The 18530-nt window shown below is 42.9% G+C and overlaps 1 protein-coding gene across 5 annotated transcripts in view; it reads left to right on the forward strand.

Annotated features, from left to right (window-relative positions):
• Positions 1-9625: 9625 nt before the first annotated feature.
• OSBPL3 (oxysterol binding protein like 3) overlaps positions 9626-18530 on the forward strand; it is a 135724-nt gene continuing 126819 nt past the window's right edge. For 2 of the 5 annotated variants that reach the window (XM_038391863.2, XM_038391867.2), the window contains exon 1: positions 10029-11057. The gene's annotated coding sequence lies outside the window, so the exon portion shown is untranslated. Of the gene's footprint in view, positions 9801-10028; positions 11058-18530 lie in introns of those variants that run through there. The other 3 variants (XM_043509159.1, XM_038391864.2, XM_043509160.1) reach the window with 3 other exon arrangements.

The following is an 18530-nucleotide window of genomic DNA, read 5'->3' on the forward strand; positions in this document are numbered from 1 at the left end:
CTCCATGTGAATGAGTCCCTTTCAGACCTGTAAGCAGTGACCTTTATCTTTGCTTGCTCACATACTGGACCAGTGGCATGGTGTGGGAGGCTTTTTTTGCTTGCTTTGCTCCTGTGTTAGCCTTGTCAGTCACTTGTGTCAAATTCTCGCAAAATGTGCCTGTTATGGAAAGGAAGGGATTAAAGAGCAGCTCCAGGGCCAAGTGTCTCCACCCTGTAACACATGCAAAGATTGCACAGACTCAAGGAGTTCAGTAATGGTAGAGACTAGAGGTGGGCTGACCTACACTCTGAGCTCCTGGGAAGGAGTCCCACAGGAGCTCTTGCTGCATGAAGCCTGGTGGTAGTGACTTTGCCAAGCCAACAAAGAATGGTCCTGTGGCTCTCTGAAGGTTTATCTTTGTGTTCAGTTCTGTAAGATCTTTCCCCACTGGAAAGAGAAAAGGCTGGGAGGAAGTGGTCCAGAGAGGCAGCTGCATTGCACTCTAGGATATGGGACTTATCTGGTTACCACTGGTCCCTGGATTGGAACTGGATTCCCTACCAAACCCTCAGGAATGGTTGAATATGGAAGCCTAAGACTGGTGTGGGGAATATAGTTGAGGGAAGGCCCTGAAGCTAGAAGAGTGCAGATCATGAGACTGTGACCCAAGGTGAAGCCCAGGGTCCTTTGCCTAACCCAGAAGGCTGTCCCATTGTTGTGCTCTTTACATGTACTCTGAAAGAGGTGGATTTGAACACAGGACCTGGATGAAGGAGCAGATCTTTGCAGGGCCAGAGCAGCCATAAAAAGGGGAGTGCCTGGGAAGAGAAACATCTGCCAGGCCCTTGCCTGACCCCTGGGCAGTGCCAGCAGTGAGTGTTCCCTTCACAGTACCATGTATACTTTTTCTCTCCTCCCCACCGATAAATGTGTTTCTATACAATTGGTGATGTTTGCAGCTCTGCTGCTACAGCTTTCCTCCAGAGGGGGACTCGGAGGCCCATCCATCAGCAGCCAACACTGCTGCACAAATGGCATCTACAGAGTAAAGCATGGATGGAGGTGTGCCTGCACAATGGCCCTGTTTTGTATGGTATTGGGCCAGGGAAGGGCTTGGCTGAATTATCACCAGTGGGAGGTTCAGCTTCCAGTACCTGACTCTAGAGATGGTTTTTCCTTGGGGACACAAGGAGTACTGGTGAAGTTTCAGCTGTTATCTGTTTTGATCCATTAGCATGAAGTACCTAATCCAATGTTCATGCAAGTGAAAATGAGGTAGGATCAGAGGCTAAAATACGGAAAAAACAAGTTCTAAATTACTTTAGACAAGTTAGATGTCTTCAAGTCACCAGGGCCTGATGAAATACATCCTAGAATAATCAAGGAGCTGACTGAGGAAATATCTGAGCCATTAACAATTATCTTTGAAAAGTCATGGAAAACAGGTGAGATTCCAGAGGACTAGAAAAGGGCATCTATAAAAAGGGAAATAAGGACAACCCAGGGAATTACAGACCAGTCAGCTTAACTTCAATACCTGGAAAGATAATGGAGCAAATAATTAAGCAATCAATGTGCAGACACCTAAAAAATAATACGATACCTAACAGTTAGCATGGATTTGTCAAAAACAAATCATGTCAGATCAACCTAATAGCTTTCTTTGACAGGGTAACAAGCTATGTGGATGGGGAGGGAAGAGATAGATGTGATGTATCCTGACTTTAGTAAGGGCTTTGATACTGTCTTACCTGACCTTCTCATAAATAAACTAGGAAAATGTAACCTAGATGGAGCTACTATAAGGTGGGTGCATAACTGGTTGGAAAACATTCCCAGAGAGTAGTTATCAGTGGTTCACAGTCAAGCTAGAAGGGGGGCATATCAACTGGGGTCTGCAGGGATCAATTCTGGGGTCTGTTTCTGTTCAATATCTTCATCAATGATTTAAATAATGGCATAAAAAGTACACTTAAAGTGTGTGGATGATACCAAGCTGGGAAGGGTTGCAAGTGCTTTGGAGGACAGGATTAAAATGCAAAATGATCTGGACAAACTGGAGAAATGAAAGAAATAGGATGAAATTCAATAAGGACAAATGCAAAGTACTCCACTTAGGAAGGTACAAACTGGGAAATAATTGGTAGTACTGCAGAAAGGGACTTGGGGATCATAGTAGATCACAAGCTAAATATGAGTCAGTGAAACAGTGCTTTTTTTTTTTTTTTTTTTTTTTTGGAGCAACAGTAACATTTTGGGATTTTTGGGGATCATTTTAGCAGGAATGTTCTAAGCAAGACATAAGAATTAATTCTTCTGCTCTACTCTGTACTGATCAGGCCTCTGCTGGAGTATGTGTGTCCTGTTCTGGGTTCCACATTTCAGGAAAGGTGTGGACAAATTGGAGAAAGTTCAGAGAAGAGCAAGAAAAATTATTAAAAGTCTAGAAAACACAACCTATGAGGGAAGATTGGAAAAAATTGGGTTTGTTTCAGCTGGAGAAGAGAAGACTGAGAGGGGACATAATAGTTTTCAAGTACATAAGAGGTTGTTAAAAGGAGGAGGGAGAAAAAATTCTTGTTAACCTGTGAGGATAGGACAAGAAGCAATGGGCTTAAATTGCAGTAAGGGTGTTCAGGTTGGACATTAGGAAAAACTTCCTAACTGTCAGGGTGGCTAAGCACTGGAATAATCGCCCTGGCAGGTTGTGGAATCACCATCATTGGAGACTTTTTCAGGAGTAGGTTAGACCATATACCTGACAGGGATGGTCTAGATGATACTTAGTCCTGCCATGAGTGCAGGGGACTGGACTAGATGACCTCTTGAGATCCCTTCAGTCCTACAATTGTATGATTCATTGATGTCAAATGGTGGAGGGTTTTCCCCATTATCTTTAGTGACTTTTTTGGACCAACCTCTAAGGCCCAGATCTTCAAAGGTATTTAGGCTCATAACGTCTATTGATATTCATGAAATACCTTTTGAGGAGCTGGGCCTAAGTAACTGCCTGGAATTGTAATGAAAGTGTGAATAAAATGGGTACCCCTTTTTTCCTCCCTGTTGCTGTATCTTGCCTTTGGCAACAAACTTTGCCTGGGGTAACTGACCTGTTCTGTGCAGTCAGGGTCAAGGATGATTTGTACTTTTCCCATCCTCTATGGCCAGGTGTTAAAATGGGAAATATGCCATTCTAGCACACTTCTAAATCTCTTTAAAACTCAGCCCCTGAGACTTATAGGTGAGGTTTCTACTGGACAATAGCAGAATTCTGTCAGTCTAACTTCACCTCTCCACCAATGAAAAACTAACTGTAGCTTTCTATTAATGTTTCCTCGCAGAACACTCCACTCATTTACTCAAGCTGTGGGCAACCTTTCCAGTTTATTCTAGTTAGGTTCTTACATTGTACTCTATGAGGGCTGGGTACAAATGTGGGAGTGGTGGAAAGGTGTATTATCTTTTATTTAGGTGTTATGGTGTGCCTATGCATGCTGAGACTCCTTATAATGCAGCCCTGGTCTAAAGGGAATATAAATGGTCTGTGTGGAGAAAGGGGGAAAATGTAAATCAGAAAATGCATCTTTTATTTAAAAAAAATAAAATAAAATTGTGAGCTACTGTAGGTGGAGGAAGGAAAGGAGTGTTGAAGCAAGGGTGTAGCTACATTCCCATCACAGAAGTCATCAGCACAGGCATGAATTCAACAGATCCAACCAGCCAGTAACCACCACAACTAACCAACAAAAATCAGGGAAACAGTGAGGACTGATCCAGTGCAAATACCAGCCCAGTTACTATGTACTGAGCTGTGGCTACTGCAGCAGTTCGCTGTTTACCAGAAAGTATCAGACTTTGCATGTGCACGAGCCTGGAACAAATGCCTAGTACACAGCCTTCAGCTGCTTCCTTATAGGGACTGGCTATACACTGCACAGGGCAGAGGTAAGCAAGCATTCAGTGTCCCAGTACTTCGTCAGGACTAATGGTAAACATAGAAGGTCTCCAGGCTGAACAACATCACAATGCACTGACCAACACAAAGGGCAAGCCAGGTGTAGATGTGAGCAGCCCTCACCAACACACAATATGCAGTCTAGGCAATGACAGCATTAGCCAACCATTTTCAGTATTGCCAACGCCATGAGCACAAAAACCAGGATTTAGACCCCAAAATCATGAGATGGCTTAAATAACTGGATTTTAAAAATAATAAACTGAGGAGAAGGAAGGTATCTTTCTTCTCAGTTTTGAGGCTTCAGGGTGTTCTCGGTTCATGTTTGCTGGCTCTTCTCTCTAACTGTGAGGGTTAAAAACTCCTTTTTAAAACAAAAACTGACTCCCACAAAATCACTTCATCCAAGTGCTAGGGTCTGAAGAAAAATGTCACCTTGTGATTTACCTGATTAAAATCACAGGAGCTAGCACCAGTGACTTCTCCACAGCACCAGTGAAGCCCAGGCATTTCAATACCGCTTTCCCACCTGCTGCCTTTGCAGATGCCCCCTGGCTTGTGTGTGAAAATGTCATTCTTGTGGTTTTATCAACCTGCTGAGCATCTTCCCTGACAGTCTTGGTAGTGAACCACATCCACTGATTTGGGCTACTAATGCACCATAGCAGCATCCCATTTCCAGTTTACGTGCTCCAGAGTATCTACTTTATATAGGGGAGGCTTGATTCTTTGCTCTCACACATCCAGTGTTAATCAGAAATAAGTCTATTAAAGTCTACAAGGTTACACTGTATAGGAGAAAAGGATTCTGCAGCTTAATTTACAGTGCTTGTACATGTGACTTTTTTTTTCAGCATTCTTTAGACCACTGCGGATCAAATGTACCCCTGGTGTAACACCATTGCTTTCACTGGGCACACATCAGGGATGAATCGGTCCCAGGCAGTCAGTAAACCATCTCATTGTGGTTGTGTCTCTGAGCCCCAGTCAAGGAGCAGGACCCCATAGTGCTAGGTCCTGTCCATTCACAGAACACAGAGTCCTGGCCCCAAAGAGCTTACAAGTACATTTTCCATTTCTCATTTCTTTTAAAGGAATTGATATTGCATTTTATTTGAGACTCCTTCCTTGGGAATTGTTTCTTGTTGCTTCCTACTTTCCAGAGGTAATGTCCAGACCATGTATGTGAAAAATAATTAAAAATAATGGAGGCATCCACTGGTCTGGACAGACCCTCTCTATATCAAAAACATATGTGATAAAAATTAAATCTTCGCTTCAATGGGGTTCCAGTTTTGGAAGGGAGTTCCTGGGGTCAGAGTATAGTTCTGCGGGACTCCAGCAGAGGGACTCTGAACGTGAAGAGGGAGAAAATCCTAGACTGCCTCCTTTGTGGAGGAATCCACAGACCCAACCTATGGGAAAGGGCCAATCCAGTAGAAAGTGATTTTTCTCTTTCATTCACCTCCTTCCTCTTCATGTGATCGCTTCTGGCCATGTTCCCTTCCCCCACCCCTCCCTTGCCAAAATGGAAATTTCCAGGTTTTTCCCCCCATTTTGTTTTAGAAAGCTGGGGGACAATCAAGTGATTTGCATGCAGGTAAGGAGGGTAAGGTTTGGTGCAGCAGATGATCTGGTTGCTTGCCTCCACAGCTATAGACAAGCTGAAACGTGCATTGCAAACTTAGGCAAAGACAGTCTTTTTTTTTTTTTAAACTGGTATGAAATATTAGGAAAGTTCCTTGTTCTTGGAACAACATGGGTAAGCAGCAGGGCCAAAGGCATCGACATTGTGGCATAAGTGCTCAAGAGGGATAACTTGCACCCCAGAGACATTCAGCAGGAATGTAACAGGAGTATAATTGACTTGCTAGAGAGCAGGGGGAATAAGTGAAGGAGGCCATGGCCAGGTGAAAGGAGGGACAGACAGATTAGGAAGAGGGCCACATTCAGCAGTAGTGCAAATGGCTGGAAACATAACTGAGGGGGAGATGCAAACTAGTTTTATACAAGATCATGGAGCTACTTAGTCTGTAAACACAGCAGAGTGACTACACACCTTCCTGTGTCCAGCCATTTAACACAACAGTGTGGATGAGATGTTATCCTTCCCAGTTCTCAATGGTCACCAACACATACTGGAAAGTAAGGCTACCAGTAGGTGGTTAAGATGAGACTCCCCAGGAAGGAGGAGGAGAAAAAGGAGTATTACTAGGGGAGGATGAACAGATTTCTGACAGTGAGCCTGGAGGGAGGCTATAAAAAAGGGTAACACGCAAAATGCTCAGACAATAAGCAATGATGAAGCCAGTCACTTCACTGCTCACACACCTCTGCCACTATTCAAACTGCCTAAGCCACCAGGACACTGCACTGAGTGTAGATGCTCTGCACAGGTGCACCATGCCTTTTTGTCTTTGGCCCACTTAGTAACACACAAGTCTGACAAAAAATGAAAAATCTTAACATCTCATTGAGTAGGATACAGGAGAGGTAATTGTGTTAGGGTTGGAAAGACTGGAAATCAAAAGGCAGTCTTTCACTGGACTAACTAGAATTTAACTGTGTGCTTTTGAGAATCGCTCTCTATCAAACCCTGGGAAAGAGCAAGATGCATACACACACGTAGTGTCAGGGTCTTAATTCAGACCATGTAATTTTTAATTCGGAATTACATTAGATCAAAGGGAAACTGAACAAGGAATATGTAGAATGAAGTTCCTCTTCTTTAATAGCTCGGGAAGAATTAAAGTGGCATACAGCTCTATCAATCAGAAGAGGAAAATCAAAGCATGAGGATAAAGTGAAGGTTGAGTGCACAAGACCGAGGAATATCTCCACAGCTTTCCTTTCATTATTATAAATGGGATGGTTTTGTGGTAACAGATCTATTAAGAAGAAAAACACCAATCTATATGATTACCTGATTTTTGTGTGTCCACACAGTTTCCTCTGATGAACAATAGATGCATCTAACTTTTAATTTTGTGGTCTGAATTAACATACTGCCATTATATCTCCGTGCTCCCATATCTGGTGGAGATAACAATGTGATTCTTGAAAGTGTGTCCATTTAATGTTTGTTTTTAGTTAGTCCCACAAAAGGATAACCTAAAATATCTGTTCATTATTTGTCAAATGGTAGGGTAGAACAAAAGAAAAGGGAGGGATAACTCAGTGGTTTGAGCATTGGCCTGCTAAACCCAGGGTTGTGAGTTCAATCCTTGAGGGCCATTTAGGGATCTAGGGCAAAAATTGGGGATTGGTTATGCTTTGAGCAGGGGGTTGGACTAGATGACCTCCTGAGGTCCATTCCAACCCTGATATTCTATGACTCTCTGAAAAAGAGGCAGATTTCTGAGCCCTCAGAGGTTTGTCTTGTCCTAGGTCATTGCTGTCCAGAGGGACCGATTTACACACACACAGGCCACATTCCTTTCTGGTAGAACTGCAGTGACATGAACCCCAGAGATGTTTGGTCCATGATGAATAAGAGAACGCTAAATCTTGGTAAGAAGATATGGAACTCTAAATATCCCCGCCTTTAAGACAGGGCTGAAAATCAATATTTTAGACTGGAATTCAGTTTGTCTTTGTTTAGCATTTGGCTTTGATTTATTGCTTATTGTAGAGCTCTGTGACTGTAGATATCAATCATGCTCTTAAGTCCATACGTGTTCTGCCATTGATTTCAATGGCAGTGCAATCAGGCCCTATGTGTGCACAACTATATAACATTTTATTATTGTATAGCCACTGAGAGGGTTTACTAGATTTGTTACCTAATGTTCCCTTAATCACTTTGCAGCTGGAGGCCATCATAACTTCAGTGCAGTAATGGCAATCTTTAAAGGGGTATTGCCAACTTTAATATGCCCCAAAACTTTTATTTGGGGGAAAAACAAGCTTTTATATGACCTAAAACAATAGAAATGTTTACTCATTTTAAAATTCCAATTGTTTTCAGACCAATATACATTTCCTTGCAATGTTTGAATCCCATACACTGCAGCACTTGCAACCTAAAAGTAGAATAATATAAACAAAAGTGAAACTGACCTCAGTGCTTTTCATTGGTCAAGAAATGTAAAAATTGGCCATAAAAAGTGACAAATTATTTCTGTCTCATGTAAAGCATGAATGAATTATATTCTACATAGTCTATGGTGATTTTAGTAGCATAGGTAAAATCTATATTGTGTTACAACATAGTTTTTCAGCTGCCTGTCTTTTTTTTTTTTTTTTTTTAAAGTGCCAGCATTGTCTGATGTATGTACTTCAAACAAATTCATAAGGTACATAGCACAGCATGAGTTTTTTCCATTAGACTGCAGACAAATAGTTAAGTTGTATTATTTGACATAAATATGATACTGAGTTGGGTCCCACACACTCATGTGGTCAACAAGGTTCGCCCAAAAACTAGGGGCACTGCCACACTCTCTCATTTTTTGCCTGCATTGATTCCTGTCCCTGGAAAACCTCTCCTCTCACTCTATCCCTCTTTAACTTAAACCCCACTGTGTTGGGGCACATTAAGCCCATTTTGTCAGCCTACCTTTACTCTTCCCTAACATCTTGGCATTGAACCCTGCAGGGCTGCACAGACGTGTTCGAGGGCCCCAGACAAAATCTGAAACTGAGCCCACCCACACGCTTCCAAAAAAAAAATTACCACCGCTTGGAGAGCAAGCCTGCCACTCACTCACCCCATAGTGACTGCTCCTGTCCTGTGGGGTTGGGCCTGGCTTCTCATTCTGGGTGGTGCGACCTGGCATATGGGGTCACAGGGCCACTTGGGTTTGACCCAGCTGCTCCTCCATCATGACAGAGGACAGCGGGGCCAAATTTGAGTGAGTGGCATCACAACCACCATGTGCTACGTCGCAATGCCAGTGGGGCCCTCTCAAAGGGGCCTTTTGCTCTCCCCTGCCTGCAGCCCTGGAACCCAGTATAATAGCACATATGAGCACGAACTTTGTGCACTTACCACAGTCATCCCAATTAAGGAAAAATGCAAAACTTGGAACATAAATTGAAAGCAACTGATTTCTTGGTCAAAGAAAAATTGTATGCCATGGCACACACCTGCCTACATCCCTGGAAGCCTTGAGCTAACAATTTGGGAAAGAATTGGAGCACCCATTAAAGAGTACATAGAATCCGCCTAGCGCTTCTAACCATCTTTGTTTTTGTTTTTTGGTGCTTCAAACACCTCATTAGTGATTCTGCTTGCTTTTTCAATATAACTCAGCCAAGCATGTTAATTTTAGGGTGTTAATGGCTTTTTTTCTGGGCTGGGGAGGTTGGATTTTTTTTTTTCTTAATTGAGTCTACTGCCTTTTAGAGAGAGCCCTACAATTCAGATTCCTTGTTGACCCAGCCGTTCTCAATCTGGAAGTTGACGGAGCAGATCTTAACCTTTCAGAGTAGCAGCCGTGTTAGTCTGTATTCGCAAAAAGAAAAGGAGCACTTGTGGCACCTTAGAGACTAACACATTTATTAGAGCATAAGCTTTCGTGAGCTACAGCTCACTTCATCGGATGCATTAACCTTAGCATTCAACATGTTCTTGTTGGATGATGGAATATTTATGTCCTGTCACTGAAGACGCCAAGTATTTAATGCGAGGACTAGAAAAATGCAATGTGCAAGCACCTCCTCCTCCTTCCGCGAAGCCAGTAGCGGCAGCCGCCCCAGCGGAGGCGGGACTGGCTAAGGCTGTTCTTTGTTAGCGTATCGAGCGAAACCACAGGATGGGCAAGGACGGAGCCTGTTCGGAGAAAGGCAGACCGAAGTTAGATCTCTGCCTGAAACAGTTTAACGGGGTAGGGACCATTCCTGCCTCCTTTTAAGAATTAAGGTATAATCTTGACTCCTTCCTTTACAGTGCTCTTCTTTTCTAGCTCTGCATTGTATTTGTTGGTGTGCGCAGTAAGGTGGGGGTGCGATCCTTGCACGTGTGAACGGACATGAGTAATTCAGCCCACGGACCTTCCTGGTGTAGTTTGAACGTTCCGGGGCGTGTTTGTCAATGGATTTGCCTGGCAGCGTCTGGACAGCCCGGTCCTGTCCGCTCCGTGGCTGGGACCGGAGCCCTGACAGCTCGCGTGACACTTCTTGTAAGCGCCCTTGGGGGGAAAGCCCCGTCCCCGCGAGTGTGACGCCTGCTGGGGACACGGTGACCGGTCTCCAGCGGGGGCTGCACGGGAGGAAGGGCGCCACACACGTGCCGGGGATGCTCAGATCTGCCTGTTACCCCATGGGCAGCAGGCATGCTCCGGCCACGGACAAACCGCACCAGTTGTTGTGGCTCCGACAAAGGTGCAACAGAGTTCGGAATCAGTTTGCTCCGCTGAAATCCAGGCTGCGCAGCCTTCGGCGCCAGGCTGCTGGGGGCCGAGCACCAGAAGTGCAGGAACGAGGGGTGCTGCCGCACCCCCTGGCTTGAAGCGGTTTCTGTTATACACAGGGCTCACCGTTTGGTTCAATGGCGCTCAGCACCCCGGCTGTAGAAACGGATCCAGCACCTCTGCTGAGCACCTGGCTTTGCTGGGCTGCCAGGGGAGCTGGCCCACCCCGCACTTGTTTCCACTACAGTGCCAGCTGCTGCTCGGAGAGGGGCTGGGAACCTGTCCCTCCGGTTGGCCCCCTGAGTGACAGCTCCCCACGCTGCTGGCAGCAGCGTATTGACCGCCCGCACCCCATCCTCTTTCTCCACCTGTCCGAGAGGCGCCTCTCGCTGACATCATGGAAACACCCGCCCTCCTCAGACTAGCCGGGAAGGCGGGCGCTAGCGCCTCCTTTGCTTGGCCCAGAGTAGAGGTTTTCGTTGGTCAGTCCAGCTGTCAATCAATGAGATGAAGCCCGCCCGCTCTGGAACCTCCCTTGGAGTCAAGAGACCCGAAGAGCCGGTCCCACGGCTCCCCGCTCCAGCAGGCAACCAGGTGGAGCCGCTGAGTGTATGATTCTGGTTGCCATCCCCCGCCCACCTCCTTTTTTGCTGGTGCCTGTAGCAGCCGGTTGAGGAGAAGGGCTGAGCTGCTTGTGTCTACCTGGGGCGCCGCCGCCGCCTGGGAGCTTCTCTTAGCCCGGCTGCTGCCTGCGGCCACGCGCTCAGGTAGGTGCCCGGCTCCCACCCCGCTGTGACCCTGCGGGGGGTCAGGGACTAGGCTGGGGTTTGGCACCCCCGACCCCTGCCTGCCCTTGGGGCTCGGCGCCCTGGGAGTGAAGGGACCTTGTTCCCCTCCCCAGCCGGTTGGTGTCCCTGGGGTGGGTGCATTGCTGCCCGGGGGTCTTGTTGCATTTTCTCCCGGGGATGTGAACTGGGGGGGGGGCTTCCAAGGGGTGTGGGATGTTGCTGCTAACTCCCGAGGAGCCCAACGCGCGGGGGATCAGTCGTACGGTACAGGTAAATGGGTCTGGTTAGTTTTTCCCCCTTGCTCTGTGACACATCCTCCCACCCCCAAAGCTGACGAGCTGGCTTGGCTTACTGGGAAAAGAGGAGTTGTGCCTTTTGGGGTGTCCCCTGCCAGTCCGGAGAGAGAGTGGAGAGGCTGCGAAATTGAAGAGACACCAAGGAAACTTTGTAACAACAAAGTGGCTTTTAAAAACAATCACACACACACACACACACTTTTTTTTCAGTATGTGGCCGTTGGGAATTAAGGTTAATTGGAGACTTGGGAGAAAATAACTGTCTTGGGGGTGAGCTACTTATGCTCAGCCTTCATGTCGTTGCTTGGAAACCTTCGCATTGCCAGAGCTATCAGCTTTCCTGTAAATTTCAGGAAATGTCTGAAGAGGATTTAGAGACTGTTCCCTCTTGTGAAATACAGCCAGTAGGGGAAAATAGTTCCTTTCTTCCTCTAATGTATGGGGAATCTTGACTTGAACTATAAACAAAACACATTACCACATCAGTCTTTGTATATTCTGTCCCCTCTACTAACGTGTCCTAAAAAGAAATAGGATTTATATATCAGTCTAGTCATCTCTTGAAATTCATTGAGATCCTTAGATGTGCTGTTACAGAACAGAATATTTATTTTTTTTTTATTACACAATTTAAAAAAAAAATCTTGACTGGCTTTGAATTGTGCACCATTCAAGATTTTCATTGTGTTGGATTCATTGTGTTTTCTTTGTGGCATTGGAATAGACCTAATTCTAGATTAATTGATATATTAAGCATCTGTTTCTAAAACATAATCCTGTATCAATTACTAAGTCTTCAGGGTTGAGAGGTGAATTTCCCAGGAGTCATTCAGCAGGGAGCCACCACAGATTTTCCCCTCTTGCTGTGTGCTTTGGAAAATGTAACTGGAAGCCAGCTGGCTGCTAAATGTAACTTCAGAAATCTTGAGGATATTTCCAAGTTACTCACTCTTCAGCTGGTTCTGTGATTCTCTTTAGTAGTAAAAAAACAAAGTTGCCATGATTATTTTTTTTTCTTCTTGTCCACCTCTTTAAGGAAAATAGGTTAATTAAATCCAATCACTTCAGTACAATTTCCAAACCAGTGTAATTTCCATCAGGACTTTGAGTCCAAATTAGTAAATGAGCATTTAAGTATTCTACTGCATGAAATCCATCTGGTACTCATCTCTCACTTGCTGACTTTCAGTAGTTTAATATTGTGCACCATTTGGAATGGGTATAGAAAAGGCTATTTAACTACAGCCATCTCTTCCTTGGGAGGTTTCAAAGTAGCAGCCGTGTTAGTCTGTATTCGCAAAAAAGAAAAGGAGTACTTGTGGCACCTTAGAGACAAAGAAATTTATTTGGGCATAAGCTTTCGTGGGCTAAAACTAATGTAATGTAATTTTGACCCTACTGAATTTCAGAAAAGTATGTAGGTGTGATTTAAGTGTTTAAAGCATAAGAAATACTCAGGCAAACAGGAAACAATTTTAATTTCCATGATCTTTAACGTAATTATTAGGACCATCTCCTGGTTGAAATATGTAACAATAATTAACAAATACACTTTAATCTTTTTTTTTAAACTTCTTCCTAGAATAGGAAATAAATTAATGTCGTTCTTGTTAAATGAATTGGTTGAATGTTCTGTAATTAGATTTCACCAACCAAGTAGCAAGAGTAAACTCCATAAGCCCTATCACAGCCTTGCCATGGAATCACAGACAGGCTGAAGTGCCCCAGGGGTCTATCTTGCCACCCAGGCAAGCCTGCCTTTGTGGTAGGTGATCCCTTGCATCAAAAATCACAATAATATTCAGGCTACTCAAGTCCCAAAGGACGAGTCACTTATCTCAGGTCAATAGCGCCCCAAATCTCTCACCAAAGACCACTCTTGTAGCTAATCCTGTAATTAACTAAAGATTTATTAACTGAGAAAAGAAATACCTTATTTACAAGGTTAAAGCAGGTGACATGTGTACACACAAATGAGTTACAATCTTAAATTCTGAAAGATAATTTCTATAATAAGCAAACTCCATATGTCCTCTAGGGCTAAAGTGGGTGGGGTGGTGATTTTTTATGCTTAGTAATTCTTGCCCCTTTAGGATATGTCTACACTTCAGTTAGACACCTGTGGCTGGCCCATGCCAGCTGACTTGGGCTAAGGGGCTGTTTAATTATGGTGTAGACATTTGGGCTTGCTGGAACCCAGGCTGTGGGACCTTGGAAGGTGGGAGGGTCCCAGAGCTCAGGCTGCAACCCAAGTCTGCATATCTACACTGCAATTAAACAGCCCCTTAGCCTGAGTCAGATGGCATGAGCCAGCTGCAGGTGTCTAATTGCAGTGTAGACATACACTTGTAGTCCAAGCAGCCAAAAAGAACCCAGTTTCTCCTTGTCAGAGATTTTTATCCATTTCTCCCCATAGTCGAAGCTGATGTGATGAGTTCATGAACCACTCTCTTCCTGGAGGGGCTGAAGAATGCAATTAACAAAGTCTTTGTTCTTTGACCCTCACATCCACTCATTTTGTTTCTAAGGCCTTCTTGTTGGCCAGGGCCTAAAGTCTTCTGGAGGAAGCCAGCATTTGCATTAGAGAAAGCTTCTCTTGTGGAACTCAAAGAGAGGTTTACAATGCAAACACTCAATATAACCTTATACCATGGGCTACCGAGGTTATAAGTGAAATCAATAATGTGACACCCTATAACACTAAACACATTCTTATCAATTTAACATCGCTAATGTGCTGATAAGCCAGATTAGTTTCCAGCTATGCATTTGACAGTGTTCAGTGAGGCCTGGGGGGGCCTTGGCATGAGCTGGCACCGGGTCTGCTGATGTCACACCTTACTCCACAGGAAAGGTGGATCTATTCATGGAATAAATTATTACTCAGTGGTGCATGTGCATGCTAGGGGCTGGTGCAGAATCAGGCCCAGAACAAGGAGGTCGCAGCTGAGAATTATGAGCTTGCTTACCAAAGACAGGAAACACTGGTAAGACTTCAGGTGGGGTATATTTAGTACAATGATTAACATATAGATAGTTTTGTGGTGCACTTTGCAAATGCAAACACTATATATAAATGCTAAATATTTTTTATTCTCACTAGAGCTTGAACAGTTAAAAGCACATGACTATAAATGGAGTACATTTCATTCAGTAATGGGTTTCCCCAGCATACATTTGCTGTATTATATGTACTTTTGTTGCATACTATCTAGAGAACAGATGAAAAGTTGCATTATTCTGGCATGCTTAGATTTCATGGATTCTAATGGCAGAAAATGAGTTCTCAGTTGCTTCAGTGGTGTTAGCAGTTTATATATTAATTAGTGTTTTAAGTATCAAGGTTTCTGTTGGTTTGTAGCAATTAACCTTTTAGCTAAATTTCATCTTGCTGTGGTGTTCGGTTCAAAGGAATGCTATGATAAATATGGTGCAGTAGGTTATAAAATTATGGCTATCTTTTATCTTAGGAGAGGCTTATTTACTTCACCTGGGGCCACTGAAGCCAGTAGAAACTTTTGCTGTGGTTTCAATGGCATTAGGATCTGATGTTGGTGAACATCTTAGTGGTAAAGGTTTGGAAACTCGGCAGTATAGTCATAGGTAGTAGTATTAGTGTTGTTGCTGCATGGACTGTTAGCATAAAGGGCCTTCTAATTATATCCTATTTTCCATTCATACACCTTCTTTATTCAGGGCTTTAGGGAAGGTGCCCCATCATGTGACTAATGCAGAATTAGTTTGGATAAAACAGTAGCACATATTCTGTTATGCAGGGACCCAGAATCCATGCCTCTATCGCAGATTGTGCTGTGTAATTTTCATTTTTAAAAAATTGTTGCAAAGAAAACCTTTTCATTTATCACATTTTGTTCATGCTTTAATTTGTCATCTTCTGTAATCTGCAGATAGCATGAAATGGTAGCTCAGAAATGTGAAATGCATTTCAAAGTGGTGTTAACTCTGAAACCTAGAGGATAAATTGAATGTCATTTAACTATTTCAATGTTGATCATTTTAGTTTCCTATTATTGTACTTATCCCAGAATTCCATGCTGCTTCTCATGTCTTCTCCGGTACCAAGAACTCACGGTGTCTCCTAGGCACCTGCCAAAAGCTTCAGCTTCCCCCTGATGGATTCTAGGATGCAGTTTATATGTTGTGCAATATATTTTTGTGATAACTTTGGAAAATTAAAGATTTGGTGATAGCTTGTTAAATGTAATATAAAAATAACTTGGGGCTACAGTACTGATTGTTTCATATGTAATTCAACAAATACTTAGCTTCATTTATATTAAAAAGCAGCTACAAAACTTCCAATCTTCTGCACCAGAGTGGCACAGAATCTAGGGCCAGTTTCATATGGAGTTCACAGGGCCTTGACCACAGAGAACAATCCTGCATTGATGAAGAAAATGAGGTCACTTCCATAACTAGCTTCAGAGTCTGTAACTTGGCATTGGAGCTAACTTGTCTTTTTTTATAAAATGTTACCAGACCAAAACTTTGCTGGTTTGGCACTTTCAGTTTATTTATTTTATATATATATATATATATATATATATATATATATATATATATATATATATATATATATATATATATATATATATATATATATATATATATATATATATATATATATAAAATAAAAACAAACCATATACATCAACCCCCTACTGGTATTTGGAAGGGGTACATTCTTCAGGTTGTGTGGATTTAGACTTGTGCAGCTAATCATTTGTGGTGGAGGCATTTAAATCCCAACACACCATAGAGGTGCCTGAAAGTAAAGAGGAAGCTAAAATAATGAAACAATAGCCTCTCTGGGAGTGGAGGAAGGGTGTGTGTGAGTTAATATAGAAACAACTAAGAGAGAAATTTGGTTAAATTAACCTTGAGCACTGAGACTGACATACAAATCAACAAAAGTAAAGGAACTGGGATATTATGGCGATGAGTGTGCTATAAGTACCTGTACAGAACAGAAAACATGCCCCTTACTGTTGGCCTGATCCTGAGAGATGCTGCATTTCCTTAACTCCCATTCATTCAGCTTCAGCTCTTAGTCTCTTAGAGACTATCAAATTTATTTGAGCATAAGCTTTCGTGAGCTACAGTTGTAGCTCACGAAAGTTTATGCTCAAATAAATTTGTTAGTCTCTAAGGTGCCACAAGTACTCCTTTTTCTTTTTGCGAATACAGACTAACACGGCTGCTACTCTGAAACCAGTTCTTAGTCTGCTACTCTTGCAGAGTTCTTGAAGCTGCTCATCCCTTTATATAAAATCTCTTGCTTGTGATGTACTTAAGGTTGAGACATGAGTCAATGTTATACTTTTTGCAGCTTTTGAGTGCTACCACAATACTAATAATGAAAGTAAAGAGCTAGTGACTTGATCCAGTTTTAGCATTGCAGGTACTGTGCAAGCTTTACTGTGCAATTCTGCTAGTTCTCTTCAGATACAAAACCCCTACTACTCAATCCTAAGTCACTTCTAAAGAAATTCATATTCGCGTCAAGTCTTGTATATCTGTTGTGTGTACAGATGGAAACTAAATAAGTCTGGAAGCTAACTTTCATTGAAATCTAAGGCATCACTTGAAATAGCCTCATTGTGAATTTCTGGATTTCAAAGTAAATCTCATGTTCTCTCATTTCATTATTGTCTCAAGATCCTTGTGCTTTCAAGAATGGCTCAACATTAGCATTTGTTAGACATAGGAAGGAATGCATGATGATGATGATTTAAAAACCAAAAAAGTCACATGTAGTATCAGTTTGCTATCTGGTCACCCTGTTCTTTGAGGACATCCCTATTAGTCTGTCCATTGCTTCCAAGGTGTGTAAACAGACTTGTCTCTTATATTCCTTTGTCTTCTGACATAATGTTTGAGTTGTGAGTTGCTGAGTTTCTCATTAGATTTCTTTTAGCATATCTGATCGTTAACCCTGTCTGTTTTTTTGCAGTGGTGGACAATCTTTGGGTCTCTTCATGCATGCTCACTGAGCTCTCAGTTATAACACCTATGTAATCAGTAAAATCTAGATCTTAGTGTGCTGTTGATGAGCCATTCAAAGACTGTTGCATCTGTCTACACTTCTCATAATGAAGTATGATGTTGCTATTGACAGTAGAGGTGAGAGAGAGCATCTGACACCTGTGTTTATTTTGAACCATTCGTTCAAGTCTGTTTACCTTATCAACATGCCACATGCAGTTATAAAGCCTAGCTGGTGGTGGTAGGTTTTGTTGGCATGCCATAACACTGCAAGTTGTTGCTGAGTGAATCCTGATGGAGGCTATTGAACATTTTCCTGAAATCTATGAAGTTGGTGTAGTTTTTGCCATTCAATGCTCTCTTCAATGATTGTTCTTAGGGAGAAAAACTGGTCAACAATGATCTTCTGGGTTGCAATTCAGCCTGATCATCCCTTAGCTTTGTCTCACCTACTTGCTTTATTCTGCCTAAGATGATACTACAGGAAATTTCACCTGTCACCTGAAAGGACTGTTGTGCTTTGCCAGTTGTTGCAATTGCTTAGGTCACCTTTCTTTGGTGACTTATTATAATGCAGTTTCCCCATTGTTCTGGAGCTTTTCCTCATCCCAGTTTCTATAAATGTGGTGTTCTGACCTCAATTGGGTCTGTCGCTTTAAAAAATTTTTTAAAATTACTTTTTTTTTTTGCTTGTATTTGTTTAATTGCTGGTAGAGTTGTGTTAAGTTCCAAGATGTTACAGCTAATTATATGCTTTCCATCATGCAAATCCTACAACAGACCACACACAAAGCACACCCACACTGTCACTTCTCCCTTGACGTACATTTGTACACGCTTCTTCTTAAACAATAGAGGCACCCAATGCAAACGCAGACTCTAACATCACATCAACCACAAGTGGAGCCACATTTATGCATGAGCCTTCACTCATCTCTGCTTGTGCACACATCCCATGTGTCATTCCTATGAAGTGGGAACCTTTGTGAGTTTCCTTTCCCTCTTTCTTCTCTCCCCTGCTAGCTTCCTCAATGAAACGTCCCGTGAGCCATTGTTACAAAAGGTTGAGAATAGCAAAGAAAAGCAGGAGGCTCATATCTTGCTACAGGAAAGCTTGTTTTATAATCAGTCTTTTTAAAGTGCTGTGGAT

The sequence above is a fragment of the Dermochelys coriacea genome, chromosome 2 (genome assembly GCF_009764565.3).
Source record: "Dermochelys coriacea isolate rDerCor1 chromosome 2, rDerCor1.pri.v4, whole genome shotgun sequence".
Lineage (NCBI taxonomy): Eukaryota > Metazoa > Chordata > Testudines > Dermochelyidae > Dermochelys > Dermochelys coriacea.